This window comes from Myotis brandtii, unplaced genomic scaffold (genome assembly GCF_000412655.1).
Source record: "Myotis brandtii unplaced genomic scaffold, ASM41265v1 scaffold8, whole genome shotgun sequence".
Classification (NCBI taxonomy): Eukaryota; Metazoa; Chordata; class Mammalia; order Chiroptera; family Vespertilionidae; genus Myotis; species Myotis brandtii.
The window spans coordinates 12,934,670-12,946,741 of record NW_005371219.1 but is presented as its reverse complement, the minus strand read 5'-3'; the positions used below and the strand labels follow the sequence as shown (position 1 = coordinate 12,946,741).

Below are 12,072 nucleotides of genomic sequence, written 5' to 3'. Positions count from 1 at the left end.
TTCCCAGTGGGGTGCTGAAGAATAATGAACTTTTACATGTCACATATCTTATTAAAATGTCCTAGGATACCTTTTGGGGCAGAAAGAATGCTGGTTGTGTCAGTAAGCTATAATTGTGGTAGAGTTTACTCTTTTTCATCAGAATCTAAAAGAAGTCCTAATCACCATGAAATAAAAATCATTTTTTCATTCTGAAGATTTCTCTTGAACCAGACAGCAAAATATTAGTATGTTTTACTAATTTGAATTAATAAATCATTCATAAAGATGGTAAAATTTAAAAGGAAGCTTTCTGGCCTTTACAATCCACGATATAGCTTAATTGAGGTGGCTTTTGCTTCTTTATTATTTTGGAGGTGGAAATTTATAATCATTTTTCATTTATGCTTACCTCACTATAAATTTTTAACAATTAGATTATTTCAAGATGATTTAGTTTTCTTTTGCCTTCATTAAGAACATAAAACCATCCCTCAGGACTCAGAACACTATGAACTTGAAATGAACTTGAAAGTCGCATATTCATTATAAACGTTGAATTTTTATATTTTAGTGCATATCAGAAAGATAGCTCCAAACCCAACATGAGTTAGAATTCTACTATAGGTCTTTCATGTTGATAAGTTTGATAATGTATGACTATAAATATGTTTTGCCTTATCATTAAAATTAAATATGTATTTTTAAAATTACATTAAATAGGTGCTGCCAATCAAGGTAACACTAAGGATATTTATCTTTCTTTGAACTTATTAATTTTACAATGAAGTCATATATATTTTCCCAGCAGTAAAAAACATTTTTTTCACTCAATTAAAAAGAAAATAAAATCACTTATAGACGTAGCATGCTATTCTTATATATTTTTATATATTTTCTTTTTATAGTAATACACAAATATTTTCATATATTTATACATACATATTATACAAATGTATATTTCACCTAATTGGTTCAATATTAATACTTGAGTTCTTCATACAATTATCATTTACCTTTGATAATTTGTATTGGAACCATTTATACATATAACTTTTATTGCTGTATGGTACAGACTGTTAACATTTTTATTTGAAGTTTCTGTTCCTAAAATGGAGATATTGGAGTGTCAAATTCTTAAGCTTTGAGCTTTAGTTTTTTCCATGTCTTTTGAAAATAAAATAGCCTTCTCATTTTTGAGCATCTTTGGTCAAAGTATATCAATTTTATAGCGACTTACATGAGCTATCTTGTTTCATATATATTCAGAATACATATGAGTTCAAGGATTGCAGTTTAAATTCTTCAATGGCTAAAGATCACTGAAACCTGTCCACAGGACCAATAGATAAATACTGCAAAGTATAGAAAAAAAACAAAATATAGAAAAAATCTGCAGGTGCACCTGTTTCTATTATATACTAAATGGTTAGATATTCTATATTAAATAATAAATAATATACATACTTGGTAAAATAATTTATAATATAAAAATAAACTCTTCATAGATTTTTCTCAGAATATTTTGTTCAATTCTCAATATTAAATACTTTGAAGATTGCCAAGTTTTTAAAAATGCAGTAAAATCTTAGATTAAAAGAAATTTTCCTAGAGTCCTTTAAAATTCTAAACTAAACCTCCAAACTAAATGAATTTGTATAATTAAAATCCATTCTGACATGGTATTGAATTCTTGCTATCATGGAAGAAGTTCATGATGTGCATATAAAGAAAAAATTCCTACTTTCACTTATAGAACTTAATTACCTTTCTAATTTAAATGGAATTGTGATATTTGTTACCAATTCACAATAAATGTAATATTTTCATTTTACCAATAAATAAGTACCATTGGCCTTGAATTAAGTTCATAAAATATTTGATAATTACTTAAATATTTTTATGAATTTCATATTTAAATATTCTAAATGATTTGTATCATATTTCACTGGAGAGAAATACACAATGATAAAAAACATTATGCAAATTGTTAGTTATCATTAGAATGCCAGATTTTAGGTTTATTGAATTATCTGCTATATCACAGTATTAACAATATTAATTTTATGATAAATTAAGAACTGATCATAATTGTTAGAATTTATGTTTTTAAAACTTGGATTTAAAAGTTGATTGTGACTGTGATACCTTTGTAAAATTTTCCATCACTATTATTTTATATGGAAATTATAATCCTAAAAAATACTTAACAAATGCTCTAAATTTTTAAATCAGTATTAACAAAGATATATGGTCTTATTTGTTTTTCTGGGTATGGTTTTATAATCTATGTTCTCTTGCAAACAGTTGCATTATTGATTATAGCATAATGACACAACCAGCATGCTTATCTGAAGTACCTAAGAGATCTTATTTAGAAGTAAAGATGAACCTGGGGTACTGCGTTCTAGACATAGAATGGCCTTATGCCAGGTGTCCTAACAATAGCTCTTGGATGTCAGAGGATTAGAAAGAAATATTGCCCGTGATGGGCTTGTAGCTATCGTATTTGCCCCTGAACACTTCCCTCTTTCTATTCTTTTTTCTTTGACCTGGGTATATTAGTATAAAAATGTCAGTTAATCATATAAAAACTGGTCAGGGAAACCACCCTTTACACTAACAATGAGAGGTATTTTTCACCTTGCTTCAAATATTTCCTTTAAGACAGAACAGATGCTATTGATACAATAGAAACTATAAGGTGAGTCGATTTAAATTCCCATAATATTAGCAATTTCTTAATATTTTAACTATAGTTGTCTCAAAGACAACCAGAGCTCTTCTGAAATACGACATGTAAATCTTGGTCTATGGTTCTTAGTAGTTTGTTATACAGAGATGACTAACTAAAGACCAAACTTAAAATAAAGGAATAATAGTATACTCGTTTCCCTCCAACAGGATTGATGTAACCTTAATAATTATCCACTGAGTATATGAGAACATTGCATATTTTATTCTAAGGTTGGAATTTAAAAATAAAATGCAAATAAACTCTGGAAAAGAAAAATAATACTATACTAAATTTTGTAGTAAGGGTATCATTACACAGAAATTTCTTAGATTATTAAATGAACAAATGGATATGGTCAAAATAGGAAAAAGTAAAAGAAGGTAATCAACATTGACTAACCTGACCTTCTTAGGAAGAATAGCAATTAAAAAGAATATTTAATGTGTTAAATACATAACATTAGTTTTTCTAAGTAAAAAAGAATATACAAATTTCTTATATATTTTTGAATTTACTTGCTTTGCATTATTTTTAGAACATTAAATGCTGTTTGTTGTATAACTGCATAATGCAGTAGGGGGTGTTACCCTTAGAATCTGCTCAAGGGTTTATTATTACTGTGACCACCAGGACTGTTTTGACATATGTTTTGGCTCCAACATGGTGTGTGGTCACAAGATGACAAGGCTATTGCCTTACTGAGAGTCCTTACACTTGTAAAAGTATTCTGTATTTCTCTGGGCACTCAGAAGTAAAGATGTTCTAAACATAGGGTTTTTGATGGTTTAACCAAGCTCAGAAAACTGTGTCCAAAGTGCTTGCATTAACAGCTTTGATCTTGGCTCCTGACTAATGTGCAATAGCTTTTATATTCCTGTCACAATGATGGGTGACATTTAATGTACGGTGAAGGGCAACAATGAATTATAATGCTCTTGGAAATGGATTACTGTTTTGGTGGGATGTTCAATGTTAAACTAATCTGCTGTCACAAAGACGATTGTCACATTGAAATGAAATGCCAATTTTGTTGTGTGCCTTTGTCACCAACTTGCCCACCTCTTACTGTAACACCATTTCAGTCTTACCTTTCCATAATGTAATTTTAAATATATGTTACTTTTATTTTTTTAGCCTTTTTTTTTTTTAGTTAAGTAAATTGTGGGGAAGCTTATCTGCTGTGCCTCTTCCTATTTAGCCATTTCTCTGAAATTTAATGAAAATTTGTTTTAAATCATACTATTTTGCTAATATGCCTTTCACACATATGAAAGTGATTGTTAACATTGATTATATTAACAAATATTTCAATTATGGACCCAAAAGTCAACATTGATTACAAAGAAATTCACTTTGAAATAGGTTTATGCAAAGGATAAGGTTACTTCTACCTTAAGAGTTTTCTTCCACAATTGTTATTTGGTAAACCCATTATAGAATGATTTACTTCTGTATTATTACTACTTTTACAAAGTAGTAATCAGTATTTACTGTCTACTTTGTAATCAGTATTATTACTACTGATTACAAAGTAGACAAGGAGTCACTAACTCGGAACATAATTCTTAGTTGGTGTAATCAGTAGAACCAAACTAATTGAAACTAAGGTGATCAGTGACTTCTTTTCAGGTCTGGTGAATATGGAATCAGAATAATTGAGGCAGGCAAGATTTTCACTGAAATTACATAGAGAATCTCTTCTTTACCCTATATATGTGAAGATGAACTTATTTTTTACGTATCAATTTTATATCTTATTAGACATTTGAAAGATTTGAGAAAAATTAGTGAAAAATGGCAATTTAAAAGTAAAGTGCTTTTTTTCTATAATCTGTAATCAAATACTTGTTGACATATTCTTCTAAAGATAATTGTGCTTGAGTATCTTTTAAAAATTTGCACCTCTTTCCAAATTATTTTTTCACAAATATTTTTATTATCAGGATGAAATTAAGTATAAATGCAAAAGCAGAAGTTTGATAGCCCATTTTTATTTTTCATATTCTATGGATAAAATACTTAACTGTCTTTCCTTGCCTCCATCACCAAATTTATTTCAGATTTCTAAAAATGAAAAAGCTGCTTGTTCAGTCATTGCAAATGGATTCACCCACTCAAATATATTGACCAATCAGTCTCTGGGAACTATAGTCACCCAATGATCATTTGTTTAAATTTAAAAGTCTTACAATGTGAAGCTCAGTAAATCAAAGACACTAATTTTAATAAATTACAGTAGCTCAGTAAATCATGGATACTAATTTTAATAAATTACAGTCTATAGATTCACATTAAAAAACTCAAGAATGCTAAAAACTTGAATGATTATTAAATTATATTTGCTACCAAATATGGCACTTCTATTTTTAAGGAATCCTTTATGGAGCATGTAATTATATTTTACATACACATTTCCTGATAAGAAACAGTAGTCTTGTAAGTAATTAGTTTTTTCTTTGAAAGCTTTGGAAAAGTGATATAGTAGCTTCTTTGACAGTTGCTGCCATGTCTCGTATATTTCTAAGGTTAAAAACTAATACGACAAAAACAATACTGTGAATTACTTGTTTCACTTCCTTTATTTCTTCCTTTTTTTTTTTGCTATAGGGAAAAAATTATTTGAGGTGATCTTTAAGAACCAATAAGATTACTAGAACCAAGCATTTTTCACCAAGTGATGTACTTATTCTCCCATATTTTGCAATATCTACATAGCTACTTCTCTCATAGCTGCAGAACACTGAATTGTGTGTCAGAAGCCATCTCCCTAGCTTATTTTGTCTGTGTTAATTATCAAAACAAAACTGCACTTATGTTTTTCTATAACCACCAGGAAAATGATCCCCTTGGACTTTTGGAGTGGTTGTCAGTCACCTAGGAAAGGTCTTCAAATTTCTAAACTATCCCAGGAAAATCAGTGTCCTTTTAAAAAAGTGACCAGTTTCTTTATGAAATAGTTTCATCTATAATGTCTAGTCAAGCGAGGCAAAAGCTTTTATATGAGCATACACCTTGAAATAGTGGAATCTGTGCAAGAAGCCAGTGCAACAAAGAAAACAAGGAAATACATAAATGTTCACTAGGGGTTTTGTTTGTTTATTTTATTTCTATGTGTTTTTTGTACAATGATAGAGTACTCTGCTCACAAAAAGGCAGTTGTCTTGAGAAATGGACAGAAATAGGTCAGTTTTTTTTTCTTTTGATGGTAAGCATGACACCTGAATTAGTAAAATTTTTATCTGGATAAAGCTGACTTTATGCTATAGATTCTTTGGTGTAAGAGTTCTTTCAAATGGATGTTTTCCTATATAGTCTTGTACTGGGCTGGTGGGTACAAGTCATTGAGTGAGAAGAGGAAGAAAACTGATACATACTGCTTGTCACCAATAGCCGGGTTATATTTGAGGATCATGGAGAGATTAATTTATTAGCTTCTTTTTTTCAGTAACCCTATATTTGTTTGTTTGTTTGTTTTATCACCATTTATCCCCCCTTTACTCTCTTCAGGCTCCCCTAACCCCATTTCCCTCTGCTAATGACCATATTATTGTCTGTCTATGAGCTTGTTTATTTGTTTGTTTTGGTTTATTTTGTTATCTTAATCTCTTCACCTTTTTCACCCAGTCCCTTACTCCATCCCCCTCCCCTCCTACAGCTACAAGTTCCTATTTTATTAGTTTATTTTGTTCAATAGATTCCACATATAAGTGAAGTCATATGGTATTTGTCTTTCTCTGACTGGCTTATTTCACTTAGCACAATAGTCTCCAGGTCCATCTCCGCAAAAGGTTATGGGTGGTTATAAGGAACAAATAGATATACACCCCTCATCTCCTACCACCCCCCCTCCCCCTGCAAACACACCATACCTCTGGCAAATGAGATTAGAGAGATTTTCCTTTGTTTGATGCTATTATTGTTATACTTTTACAATTCTAATTTATTATAGGGAGGAAAGTTCTAAAAAAAACAAAACATATTTTAGAAGAAGACAAACTTAGGAAAGAAACTTGCATCAACTTGTTTAATTCACCATCCACTTTTTTCTTATAAGATTTTAGGGAAAAAGAGTTGGCTACCTTTCTTTTTGTTTTTAAGTAAATCTTTATCAAATATTTATACTACATGTTAGCCATATATTATACAATAACAGGTGATAATAGACTCACCTAAGTTAGCTATACATCTAAAGTATGTATTTCTCTTTAGATCTGCAAATAAGCTTAAAAAGTATTCTCTATCACTGAGATACTTAAAGAAGGACATTTGCAAGCCACACATAGCAGATTTGCCTCATAAACCCAATGCTAATTTTCCTCCCCTGAAAATTACTAGCAGCATATAGTAAAAGCTACATTGTGAGCTTTTTTGGGGAGACTCAAATGCTATAATTTATATTGTTTTGATTTTTTTCATAATTCATTGATGTGGAGAAATATCATCAATATTAAATGAAAATGTATGGACGTAATTCTTATTGGTAATTTATGACTTTATTTCTTCATGCTATGTAAAATAATGCACTCTATCCAAATAATTAATGAGTAGGAGATTATAGTGTCACCAACCAGTATAACTTCATTCATTAGAACATGTCACAATACCTTAATTGCTATAATTTTTTTACATTTCATTACATAATTACATCATTCAATTTAAATTGTTTTCATATCAATCCTGTTGGGTGTATAAACTTTTTTAGGAAAAATGCCATTGCTCTCTCAAATAACAATAGGAATTTCAATATAATATTAGGATTGAAAGAGCTTGATAGCATCTAAATTCTTTGTAAATAGAGTTAGTAAAATAAATGATAACAGAAACTTCTATTGATTTTCAACACTATAAAATGTGAACTTATCTCTATTAGAAGTATGCTACTTTAAACTCATTATTAAAATTTCATTTGGAAACCCAGAAATAACCTAATTTTTATGACAAAACTGTATGAAGTTATTATAAAAATCTTTAGTATAAAACTATAGTAATTCTTTCTATTTTGTCTAATGTACATTGGATTAAAAGATAATTTTATTTTCAATACCTTATTTATACAAAGTAATCCCCACCCCACCCCCTTCCTGTATATAACTTAATTTCTTGCTATTCTTCATTAACCCTACATTAATTGTTTTAGAATACTTAACATTTTCATTTGCCCTAACTACCCCTGAGATGATAAAATGAGGTGAAATGAAATTACAATAGATTTTCCTATTAATATAATGGATTTAATATTTGAAGCAAAGGTGAAATGATAGGTTTTGAATGTTACTGGCATGATAAACATTATAAACAGAATAGGGCTACAACTGTCATCTAAGTTGGTTCAGAATATGCACCTGAATATTATTTTAACATAATAAAATTAGGTAAGTGTTTCCCTGCTTCCCTTACTATTATTGGTATTGAGAACTGGGGTGCTGGGAGGTGTGTTTAAATATAAGTTTAGCAATTAACTAGACTGACTGAAGATATGTTTTGGAAATGAAAATAGTTAGAAATTTTGCTTATAGAAGGAGATGCCAAAATGAGATTCACATTCAGGGAAATGTTGATTTCAAAATTTCATATCACTACTGCAATTTTCAATTAGGGCTCCAAATTTTTTAATAAGGAAAATATTAAAGTTAATTTTTAAAATCTTCTATCAAAAATCTGAAAATATATATATCTGTATTTCTTAATTCAGATATTTGAGTTGAAAACAAAAATAGTGAATGCTTTCCAAACATACTTCAGTTGCTTTAGATACTCAACTACATATGCAGTGCATAGACTTGATTTTTAAGTATTTTATTTGATAATATGTAATTATATTTGATTCAATAGTGTGTAATTTCAAAGGGTATTTAGTTGGAAGAAAAGAAAACTCAAAACTCATTAAACCTTGTGAAACTTTTATTAAAATTAATTTATAGTTAAAAATTCACCAAGGGAAAAAATTATGTGCTTTGCATGTTTATGATACCTGATTTGCTATTTTTGTATAATCCAGATATTTGCATATTAGCTAAATCCATTTAAATGTCATAGTGATGCTAGAAAACAAAATGCTACTTTCCAAATGCTAACTTCAAGTTCTTGTTTATTGCATTATTACTTATTGAGTATCCATTTTTTTAAAAGCATAGTCTGTTTCATTTTTCAGTATTAGAAACCACATGATCTCCTGACTGATCTGAGGACAGTCTGCCTTGAGCCTTTTAATACTGGACTTACTGCTTTTAAAACCCTTAGCAAGTGTGTTGCAAGCTAAACACTTGCTTCTGCTCTGTAAGTCTAAGAGAGAATTCTTTCAAATGTAAATTGTGCTCATATTGATTTTAAAATAATTACCTCTTTAATGCTTGGTACTTCACTTGCAAATAAATAGATACACTGGAAAGAAATCATTGATAGGACTCACCTGTTTTCTTATGCAATGTTAATATGTGAGCTATTTTCCTTAATATTCCCAATTTAAAGCCACTCTTAATTTAATTTGATTGGATAATTGGCTTTTTTTTTTAAAGCAAAAAACACACCAGTATTAGTAGCTATTTTTTGGAGACTATAAAAAGCCATTGTATAACTTAAAAAATAAATTCCAGCTTTAAGTGTAGAATTATACTTGTCATTTTACATTTGTAAAAGTAAGTCTGAGTTTTATGGCAAATAAAATAATGCTTTTCTTTGGAAATCTTAAAATGATCAAGATATTATTATAAAAAAGACTTATTTCATAACAAGAAAACCAATCTTAGCTAGTTTAAAACTTAAGTAGGTTGTAGTATAGTATTATGACTTACATTTATTTAAAAAAAATAAATTTCTTTGGATAGCAATAGATCACAAGGATCTGAAGGCACCCTATTGTTGAAGTTAATTTCCTACATCAAATATACATTTGTAAATAGAAATCAGCAGGAATACCTACATTTTGAAGACATTTATTATTTATTGTGTCTAGTGTCCATTAATAGCTAATAGTGATATTTATTTTTCCTCAAGATCATACTTTTACTAAAAATTTATCTCAATTTAAATTTGTTATTAATATATTACAAATAAATAGAACTGATCACTGTTATCATCTCATTAAGCCCTTCCAATCCATTCAGACCTACTTAATAATATGTTCTATGGCATATTATTACAGCATTCATATACAAATAACCCTTCTATTTCACTCTGTGTATGGTGACTTTCTGGTACTAAAACTACCACTTATAAAATATTAAGATTAATTAATGAATGATGTAAGACATACAAATTTAACATAAATGGTGTGTATTGTTCAGTGGTGTCATAATTGTTTAATAACTGGCTGTGGCAAAGAGAGGCTTTGATTTGTAACAGCTGCCACTTTTTGTGGTATGACTATGACCAATATCAAGCTACCAATTGAAGAGTCACACTAAATGCAAAGTTGGAAAGATAGGTGCAAAGTTGGCTCTCACAAGCCAGTAAGAGTTGTCTCTAGACTACTACTAATATATTATATCATGCTCAAGTGAAGGGGAAAAGCATGGGTCATGAAAGTGAACAGCAGTTAGTTCAGAGGGAATGAGTTTATATAGATATGGGGGGTATATCAGAAGGATATGGGAAAAATAATGGTAAGATTGTAGAACCTTGAAAGCAAAAGTAAAGACCTGAGTTTTTATTAATACAATTAGAACCTTTGAAGTAATTCTAAACTTAAATAATATTTATCCTTTCATTCAAAAAATAATTTTATATAGAAACAGCATGATTTTTAAGTTAACTGAATATTAAAATATCTAAGGAAAAAGAGAAAATGCACTAAGGGAAACTTTAGCTATGCGACAGTCTTATGTAGTTGATGTTTTCTGAATTATTGAGATTCTCTCATTAAACTAGAAAACTTAAACTCATTATGTGGAAAATATTTAACTACGAGCCTGCCAGTGTGGCTCTTTGGTTGAGCATTGACCTATGAACCAGGAGGTCATGGTTCAATTCCAGGTCAGGGCACATGCCCAAGGGCTGGATCCCAGTGTGGGGCATGCAGGAGGCAGCCAATCAATGATTCTCTCTCATCACTGATGTTTTTATCTCTTTCCCTCTCCCTTCTTCTCTGAAATCAATTAAAATATTAAGAAAAAAGCCCTAGCCAGTTTGGCTCAGTAGATAGAGCCTCTGCCTGCAGACTGAAGGGTCCCAGGTTCGATTCCAGCCAAGGGCACATGCCAGGTTTGCGGCTCTATCCCCAGTAGGGGGCATGCAGGAGGCAGCCAATCAATGATTCTCATCATTGATATTTCTATCTCTCTCTCCCTCTCCCTTCCTCTCTGAAATCAATTAAAAATATATTTTAAAAAAAGAAAAGAGAAAATATTTAACAATGAAACAAACTTCATAGCTTATAATTTTTAATCTAAAATTCTTAAAGGAATAAAATTTTAACTCATTCAGTAACAATATTATAAACATTGATTAATGTCCTCTGATAGTTCAGTAATAAGTCCAGAGCTTATGGTAGTAGGAGTAGCTTCACATATGGATAATCAGAAACCTGACAGAACAGTCACTTAATAAATAGGGGGATTATTGTTGTCATGGATCTTAAATTAGACCGGGTGAGACTGAACAGGTACTGAAAAGTGATACCAAGGAACTGGGCACCTTCTATGTACATACTACTACACCATTCATGGACTAAGGCTTTCATCCTCATGACTACAACTCCAGACTTCATACTTGTATCCTAGCCAGGAGGAAGGGAGAAAGGAAAATGGGTAAAAGACAAACAGTACCTTTTAATTCAGAAAGGAAGTTCTTCCTCTAGCTTCATCTGATTGGCTAGAATTATTTTACTTGGCTATTCCAAAGAGGCTGCTGATGTGGTTGTCTTTTATCTGAATACTAGAGGTCCGGTGCGTGAAAAGCGTGCACTCGAGGGTGGGGGGTCCCGCAGCTGGGCCTGTGCCCTCTTGGCAGGGAGCAGGCCTAAGCTGTCAGTTGGATATCCTTAGTGCTGCTGTGGAGGCAGGAGAGGCTCCTGCCATGGCTCGCCAGCTGTGAGCCCAGCTCAGGGCTTCTGGCTGAGCGGCGCCCCCCCTGTGTGAGCGCACTGACCACCAGGAGGCAGATCCTGCATTGAGCATCTGACCCCTGGTGGTCAGTGCGCATCATAGTGACTGGTCAATCCACTGTTCAGTCGATTTGCATAGTAGCCTTTTATTATATAGGATATTGCCATCTCAGTTCTTTTGTAAGAAAGATGTTATTGGGTATGTAACTGACTGAGTCTGCCACAGGCGTTATTAAATTGTAAAGTAATGTTTGGCCACATATGAAATTCTCTCAAATTTCTTATTTCAAGTGTTAATTTATGAAATTTTCTGTGT

At 31.0% G+C, this 12,072-nt stretch overlaps 1 protein-coding gene across 6 annotated transcripts in view; it reads left to right on the top strand.

Annotated features, from left to right (window-relative positions):
- GRIK2 (glutamate receptor, ionotropic, kainate 2) overlaps window positions 1-12,072 on the top strand; it is a 580,918-nt gene that overhangs the window by 440,275 nt on the left and 128,571 nt on the right. The window lies entirely within an intron of this gene.